The sequence below is a fragment of the Cherax quadricarinatus genome, chromosome 49 (assembly GCF_038502225.1).
Source record: "Cherax quadricarinatus isolate ZL_2023a chromosome 49, ASM3850222v1, whole genome shotgun sequence".
Taxonomy (NCBI): domain Eukaryota; kingdom Metazoa; phylum Arthropoda; class Malacostraca; order Decapoda; family Parastacidae; genus Cherax; species Cherax quadricarinatus.
In genome coordinates, this window is record NC_091340.1 from 27,572,157 (window position 1) to 27,580,591 (window position 8,435).

An 8,435-nucleotide genomic window follows, 5' to 3' on the forward strand; every position below is an offset into this window, starting at 1 on the left:
AAGACACATGTGCAACATGTAGACGTTTCGCCATCCAGTGGCTTTATCAATACAGATTCTAGGACATAATTAGAAGACAGTAGAACTATATACAAAAGATGAGGTAATCAGTCCCTCAGCCTTGGAGCAGGTGTTGAGAGCACTGTGGTGTTCTGTTTCCTGACGAATCTTTCCTCAGTATATTTATTTATTTATTCTCCGACCTTGAAGGGGGCTGTGTACAGCAATGTTCCAGCCTAGAGAGAACAAGCGATTTGAAGAGTCATTATGGGCTTGGCCTCTCTCGTTTTGAAGGCTCTCATTATCCATCCTATCATTTGCCTAGCAGATGTGGTAGATACATTGTTGTGATCTTTGAGAGTGAGATCCTCTGACATTATCACTCCCAGGTCCTTCACATTAGCTTTTCGATTTATTGTGTGATTGGAATTTGTTTTATACTCCGATAACGTTGTAATTTCCTAGAGTTTTCCATACCCGAGTAATATAAATTTATTTTCACTGAATTGCATATTGTTTTTTCCGGCCCACTTTAAGATTTGGTTGATGTCCGCTTGGAATCTTGCGGTGTCTTCGATGGATGATATTATCATGCAAATTCGGGTGTCATCCGTATATTAAGACACGGTGCTGTGGCTTACATCTCTGTCTATGTCAAACCTAAGGATAAGGAACAGGATGAGAGCAAGTACTGTGCCTTGTGGAACAGAGCTTTTCACTGTAGCCATCGCCTCTGACTTTACTCTGTTTACTATTACTCTATATGTTCTATTAGTTAGGCAGTTATAGATCCATCTACCAACCTTTCCTGTTATTCCTTTATCACGTATTTTGTGTGCTATTACACCATGGTCACACTTGTCAAAGATTTCACACAGTCTGTGTTTAATATATATGCATTTTATTTGTCCTCCACAGCATCCAAGACCATAGTCCAGTAGCTGGGACAGGCAGGAGCGACCTGCTCTAAACCCATACCGCCCCGGGTTGTGCAACTGATGGATATCTAGGTGGGGGGCGATGTTGCCTCTTAGAACCCTTTCAAAGAATTTTATGATATGGGACGTTAGTCCTACAGATCTGTGATTCTTTGCAATTGCTTTACTGTCACCCTTGTGAAGTGGGCTGTCTGTTGTTTTTAGTAACTGTGGGATGATTCCTGTGTCCATGCTCCCTCTCCACAGAATGCTAAAGGCACGTGACAGGAGTTTCTTACAGTTCTCGAAGAACACGGAGTTCCTTGAGCCCGTGCCTGAGGCAGAGTGCACTGACATATCATTATTGCTTTTTCAAAGCCTTGCAGTGTTAGGATCATATCAGAGATTTTTTGAATTAACCAAATTTTACGTCTCCGTCATAAAAAAAACCGTTTAGAATATCGACTCTTAGTCTGGTCAGCGGCTCACTAAACACTGAGTCATATTAGGACTTCAGAATCTCCCTTATTTCTTTTCTGTCATCTGTATAAGTACCATCTCGTCTAAGCTACTTTATTTGTTTACTAACGGGCTGCCTTAATTACTCGATCGCTAGCTCACACACTGAGGTCGCGGGATCGATCCCCGGTACTGTTGGAAACATTAGAACGTGTTTCCTTAAGACACCTGCTGTCCATGTCCACTCATCGGTAAACTAGGTATCTGGGTGTTAGTGGACTGATGTCAGCTATGGTCTGTATACCTTGTACATGTACTGGTAGAAGTAAAGATGTTATATTATATGGTATGTATATATATATATGGAAGGTGACCGTGTGGCCTAATGGATAAGGCGTCGGACTTCGGATCCGAATATTGCAGGTTCGAGTCCTGTCACGGTCGAAGCACTCGTAATTTTCGATTAAGACTTAATTTTAAATGAGTTCTTACTAATTGATCAGTTTTACCTATTCGGCACGAATGTATGTATGTATGTATGTATGTATATATATATATATATATATATATATATATATATATATATATATATATATATATATATATATATATATATATATATATATATATTTATATATATATATATATATATATCACTCGTTGGTGGTTACAGTAATATAAAATACTGCTCGTGGAGGCTAGTACACGAACTGGGAGTAAAATGAAATTAGCTCTGATGCACCCACACCACCGTATGTCCTCGGATCACGGTAAAACACCTAGCTCTGCTGGGTGCGTGATTTTTGTAGGATTGCGTGATCCTGTGGGTTAGAGCGTCATGCGTGATTTTCGCTCACCATGAGGCGGGCCAAAACGACATGGGTTCGAATCCTCGGCTAGCCTCAGTTCTGTTAATGATTCAAAATCAGTTATTTCATGTTTATATATATTCTGTGTGTGTGTTGAGAGCAAAATGGTGCATACCGTGGCTGCAACAATACATAAATATAACCATATTTATATGTATTTAACAATCTCTCTCTCTTTCTCTCTCTTTCTCTGAAAATGCTTCATTCTTGAATGTCAAGAGGGAAGAGTCCCCACAGGAGGGGAAAGGGGTCCCCACAGGAATGAGAACCCTAAGAGGAGGATGAGTCCTCACAGGAATCAGAACCCTAACAGGAGGGGAGGGGGTTCCTCAGAGGAGGAGCGGTCAAACGAGAGAGAGTTCTCAAAGAGGTATGGCCCCCACTTGGATGTAGGTTCCCTCAGAGGATGGGCCCCACCTAGGGGTCCCCAGAGAGAAAGTGTCTCTTGCGCACGGGGAGGGGCCCCTATCATTCATGGTCACTCGACTATTTCCATCACCCGAGTGAAAGTTGAGACAATTTGTTTGTTATGAAGACAGACGGCACCTTGACATCCAGAGAACATTAACACTGCTTGTAACCAGAATGGAAGAAGAAGAAGATGAAGAAGAAGAAGAAGAAGAAGAAGAAGAAGAAGAAGAAGAAGAAGAAGAAGAAGAAGAAGAAGAAGAAGAAGAAGAAGAAGAAGAAGAAGAAGAAGTTGAAGAAGAGAAGTAAAATAAAGAGATGGAAAGAAGATGGTGTATGGAGGCCTACCTGGAGTCTACCTGGAGGGTATTCCGGGGATCAACGCCCCCGCGGCCAGACCACGATGAGGCCTCCCGGTGGATCAGGGCCTGATCAACCAGGCTGTTGCTGCTGGCTACACGTAGTCCAACGTACGAACCACAGCCCGGCTGATCCGGCACTGACTTTAGGTATCTGTCCAGCTTCCTCTTGAAGACAGCCAGGGGGTCTATTAGCAATGCCCCTTATGGCTGGTGGGAGGCTGTTGAACAGTCTTGGGCCCCAGACACTTATTGTGGTATCACTTAGCGTACAAGTGGCGCTCCTACTTTTCATTGATGGTATGTTGCATCGCCTGCCAAGTCTTTTGCTTTCGTAGGGAGTGATTTCTGTGTGTAGATTAGGGATCAGTCCCTCCAGAATCTTCCAGGTGTAGATTATGATATATCTCTCTCGCCTGCGCTCCGGTGAGTACAAGTCAAATGCTTCCAGGCGCTCCCAGTAGTTAAGGTGTTTGATGGAACTTATACGTGCCTGCCCAGTGAACTAACACCCAGGTACCTATTTACTGTTTGGTGAATAAGGCCATTAGTTGTGAAGAACCTTGCCCCTATGTTCAACTGCCTCCCAGCATACATAAAGGGGATTGCCAATAGACCCCTGGCTATCTTGAAGTCAGTACCTGACCAGTCGGGCTGTGGTCCATTTTGCGTGCGACCAGCAGTAACAGCCTGGTTGATCAGACCCTGATCCACAGCAAGGCCTGGTCATGGACAGGGCAGCGGGGGCATTGACCCCCGACTCCAGGTATGTCTCACCCTGCCCATAATACCATCCACAACAGTCTACTAACATCCAGGTACATTCTGTTAGGACATTCTGACCAGGAATGTCCGCGGATGCTGATGGTATCGAGTAAACTGCACCATCACTGAACCGCTCCACATTATAGGAATTGAAGCATATTTGACTGGTAGTGTATAGGTAACACGTAGCCTTAATGACCCTCATGTAGTAGGTAAGCTTTAAACCTAATCTCCCAGTCTATCCAGTCTACCATCTAAATACGAGTCAATTTACAGTGAAGTCGTCTCCTATAGACGATTCCTTAACACACTATATCAAAATTTCACTGAAAAATTATACACGAGCATCCAGAGTGATAAGTCGCCTTTGGGAACGAATCAGCATCATGGCCAGGTAAAACTTTGGCTTAAAATTCTCGTAATCCGTGTCCCTTTCTAGAAAAGGACCATCACGCCCCTGCACCTCTAACTTTCACTTTCCTCTGCTACCCTGCTCCTTCCTCAGATCAAACTTGATTACCTCCCATTTTGCTAGGTGCTGTGTGTACTAAACCAGGAATATAATAGTTAGCCTTCAACAAGTTATTATTGTTATTATTATTATTATTATTATTATTATTATTATTATTATTATTAAAGTATAAGAAAGTTTTACTGTACTTCGCATCTTTCCCTCAAACTTGTCCGTTATACCTGATATCCTACATGATCCTGCCATCCTAGTACATGATTCTGTCATCCTAGTACATGATTCTGTCATCCTAGTACATGTTTCTGCCATCCTAGTACATGATCCTGCCATCCTAGTACATGATTCTGTCATCCTAGTACATGTTTCTGCCATCCTAGTACATGATTCTGTCATCCTAGTACATGTTTCTGCCATCCTAGTACATGATTCTGTCATCCTAGTACATGATTCTGTCATCCTAGTACATGATTCTGTCATCCTAGTACATGATCCTGCCATCCTAGTACATGATTCTGTCATCCTAGTACATGATTCTGTCATCCTAGTACATGTTTCTGCCATCCTAGTACATGTTTCTGTCATCCTAGTACATGATTCTGTCATCCTAGTACATGTTTCTGCCATCCTAGTACATGATTCTGTCATCCTAGTACATGTTTCTGCCATCCTAGTACATGTTTCTGCCATCCTAGTACATGATTCTGTCATCCTAGTACATGATTCTGTCATCCTAGTACATGATTCTGTCATCCTAGTACATGATTCTGTCATCCTAGTACATGTTTCTGCCATCCTAGTACATGATCCTGCCATCCTAGTACATGTTTCTGCCATCCTAGTACATGATTCTGTCATCCTAGTACATGATCCTGCCATCCTAGTACATGATTCTGTCATCCTAGTACATGTTTCTGCCATCCTAGTACATGTTTCTGCCATCCTAGTACATGATTCTGTCATCCTAGTACATGTTTCTGCCATCCTAGTACATGATTCTGTCATCCTAGTACATGTTTCTGCCATCCTAGTACATGATTCTGTCATCCTAGTACATGTTTCTGCCATCCTAGTACATGATCCTGCCATCCTAGTACATGATTCTGTCATCCTAGTACATGATCCTGCCATCCTAGTACATGTTTCTGCCATCCTAGTACATGTTTCTGCCATCCTAGTACATGATTCTGTCATCCTAGTACATGATTCTGTCATCCTAGTACATGATTCTGTCATCCTAGTACATGTTTCTGCCATCCTAGTACATGATTCTGTCATCCTAGTACATGATTCTGTCATCCTAGTACATGTTTCTGCCATCCTAGTACATGATTCTGTCATCCTAGTACATGTTTCTGCCATCCTAGTACATGTTTCTGCCATCCTAGTACATGATTCTGTCATCCTAGTACATGATTCTGTCATCCTAGTACATGATTCTGTCATCCTAGTACATGTTTCTGCCATCCTAGTACATGATTCTGTCATCCTAGTACATGTTTCTGCCATCCTAGTACATGATCCTGCCATCCTAGTACATGATTCTGCCATCCTAGTACAAGATCCTGCCATCCTAGTACATGATTCTGTCATCCTAGTACATGATTCTGCCATCCTAGTACATGATCCTGCCATCCTAGTACATGATTCTGCCATCCTAGTACATGATCCTGCCATCCTAGTACATGATTCTGCCATCCTAGTACTGATTCCATCCTAGTACATGATTCTGCCATCCTAGTACAAGATCCTGCCATCCTAGTACATGATTCTGTCATCCTAGTACATGTTTCTGCCATCCTAGTACATGATTCTGTCATCCTAGTACATGATTCTGTCATCCTAGTACATGATTCTGTCATCCTAGTACATGATTCTGCCATCCTAGTAAATGATTCTCCCATCCTAGTACATAATCCTGCCATCCAATATGATCCTGCCATTCTGCATTATCCTGCCATCCTAGTACATGATCCCCTGCCCTCCTACACGATCCTACCATCCTGTATGATCCCGCTATCTCGAATGATCCTGCTATCCTGCATGATCCTACCATCCTAGTATATAATCCTGCCAGCCTGTATGATCCTGCATGATCTTGCCATCCTTCATAATCCTACCATAATTGGTAGACTGATGTGGATGGCAGCCTGGGCAGAGCGAGACGTATGGGCAAGTCTCCTAATACACACTGCCTCTACTTGCCCAGCTGTAAACAAATGCCTGAGCTCTCAAACGTAAATAATATCAATAATCGAAAGTCTTCTAAATCTTTTTCTAAATCTTTCTTCTTTTTCATCTACCAAGCATTTCTTCTCAGTACTTCGGAGAAGAACTTAAGAATGATGGTTCGGTTCGTCCTTGACTATTGTCAAGTAACAACTGGGGAGAGAAACTTAGAGAAGGCCTGAAGACAATACGGAATAGGATGGGGAGGAAGCGAGTGGTAAAAGTGATAGTGAAAGTAGCAGTAGTAGTAGTATTACTAGTAGTAGAAGTAGTAACAGTAGCAGTGGCTGTAGTGATACTGGTGGTGGACGTAGAATTAGCGGCAGTAGTATCAGACGAATTAGTGGTAGTTGTAATAACGGTAGCAGTAGAGGTAGTAGCTGTAATGATGTAGTAGCAGTAGTTGTAGAGTTAGTAGTAATGGCAGAGACGACAATTTATTGTAGCAATAGCGAAAGAATTTGTAGTAGTAGTCGTAATAGTAATAGTAGTAAACCAAAGAGTATAAGAACAGAGGTGCACTGCAGCTCTAGTGATCATTGCCGGGCAAAAGTAGGAAGAGAGTAACGAGAATTATCCTGGGTTGAAGTGGCCCAGTTGGAGCAAGCAAGGAAAGAAGAGGAAACAAGAAAGAGGGGAAAGTTAGAATACAGGGAAGGCAAAGATAATGCAGAGTGCAGGTCAAAATGAAAATAAAATAGGAAAAGGTAAGATCAAGTTAAGAGAGAATTCAGATATTCAGAGGGAGGTAAAGAAACAGACAGGCAAAGCCAGGACGAAGAGTCATAACAGGAAAGTTGTGTGTAAGAAGTGATACCACAAGACAGCGCCTGTAAAGGCTACAAGAGGTATAACTGGAGTATACCTGGAGAGGGTTTTGATGATCAACGCCCCCGAGGCCTGGTCACAGACTAGGCCTCGTGGTGGATCAGGCCTGATCAACCAGGCTGTGTGGATAGTTTTAGCAGAGGACCAGTTAACGGGATGACTTTGATCTCTGACATAAGGCAAAAGAACATTGTTGATGTCAACAAAGCGACATCAACACTTCCCATTCTATTTCGACCACAAATAGAATGGAAATTTTGAGTAAAGTATTAAAAAGGGATCTTGGCAAACTGTTTCAGCCATGATGGTGTTTGGAAAAAAAAAATCCCATTTTATTTAAATACCATAAGCAGAGTGATAAAAAAAATAATTTAAATCAGCTATTAACTGAGAGAACATGACTTGTACACGTTAACAACACAATTTATACAGTAGGGCCCCACTTATACGGCAGGTTAGGTTCCAGACTACTGCCGAAAAGCAGACATCGCCGGAAAGCAGAACGCCATTTATTTCCACTTACAAATGCATATAAATGCCAGATAACAAGTTTACACTAACATATATTAAGTTAGCAATAAAACTAGACATTAAAAAAATACAAAGCATAATACACACACAGTATACCCATTACTTACCTAAAAATATATGCAGTCTTAATGTAGGGTGAGATGTCAGTTTTATTTGTAGGAAGTCAGGTTTAGGAAGTATATGAAGTATACCCTATATGATGGCATTAAACACTTAAAAAAAACATTAGGTTTTATTATAATTTTTAAGCAAAGCCAAAATAATAAAACCAAAATATTTAAGTCTGTCATTTATGGAAAACACATGACTTGTAGAAACTGTAAATATCATACATAAAATCCTGGCATTATATGTATATTCAATGTTAGTTAGTTTAGGGTTAGGTTTAGACTAGATTAGATTAGGTTAGATTAGGTTAGGTTAGGTAAGGTTATGTTAGGTTAGGTTAGGTTAAGTTAAGTTAGGTTAGGTTAGGTTAGGTTAGGTTAGGTTAGGTTAGGTTAGGTTAGGTTAGGTTAGGTTAGGTTAGGTAAGGTTATGTTAGGTTATGTTAGGTTAGGTTAAGTTAAGTTAGGTTAGGTTAGGTTAGGTTAGGTAAGGT

General features: G+C 41.4%; 1 non-coding gene across 1 annotated transcript; it reads left to right on the forward strand.

The window, feature by feature from the left end:
- Window positions 1–1,747: 1,747 nt before the first annotated feature.
- Window positions 1,748–1,820, forward strand: TRNAR-UCG (transfer RNA arginine (anticodon UCG)). Its single transcript has one exon. It is a non-coding gene; the product is annotated as a tRNA-Arg (tRNA).
- The last annotated feature ends 6,615 nt before the right edge of the window (window positions 1,821–8,435 follow it).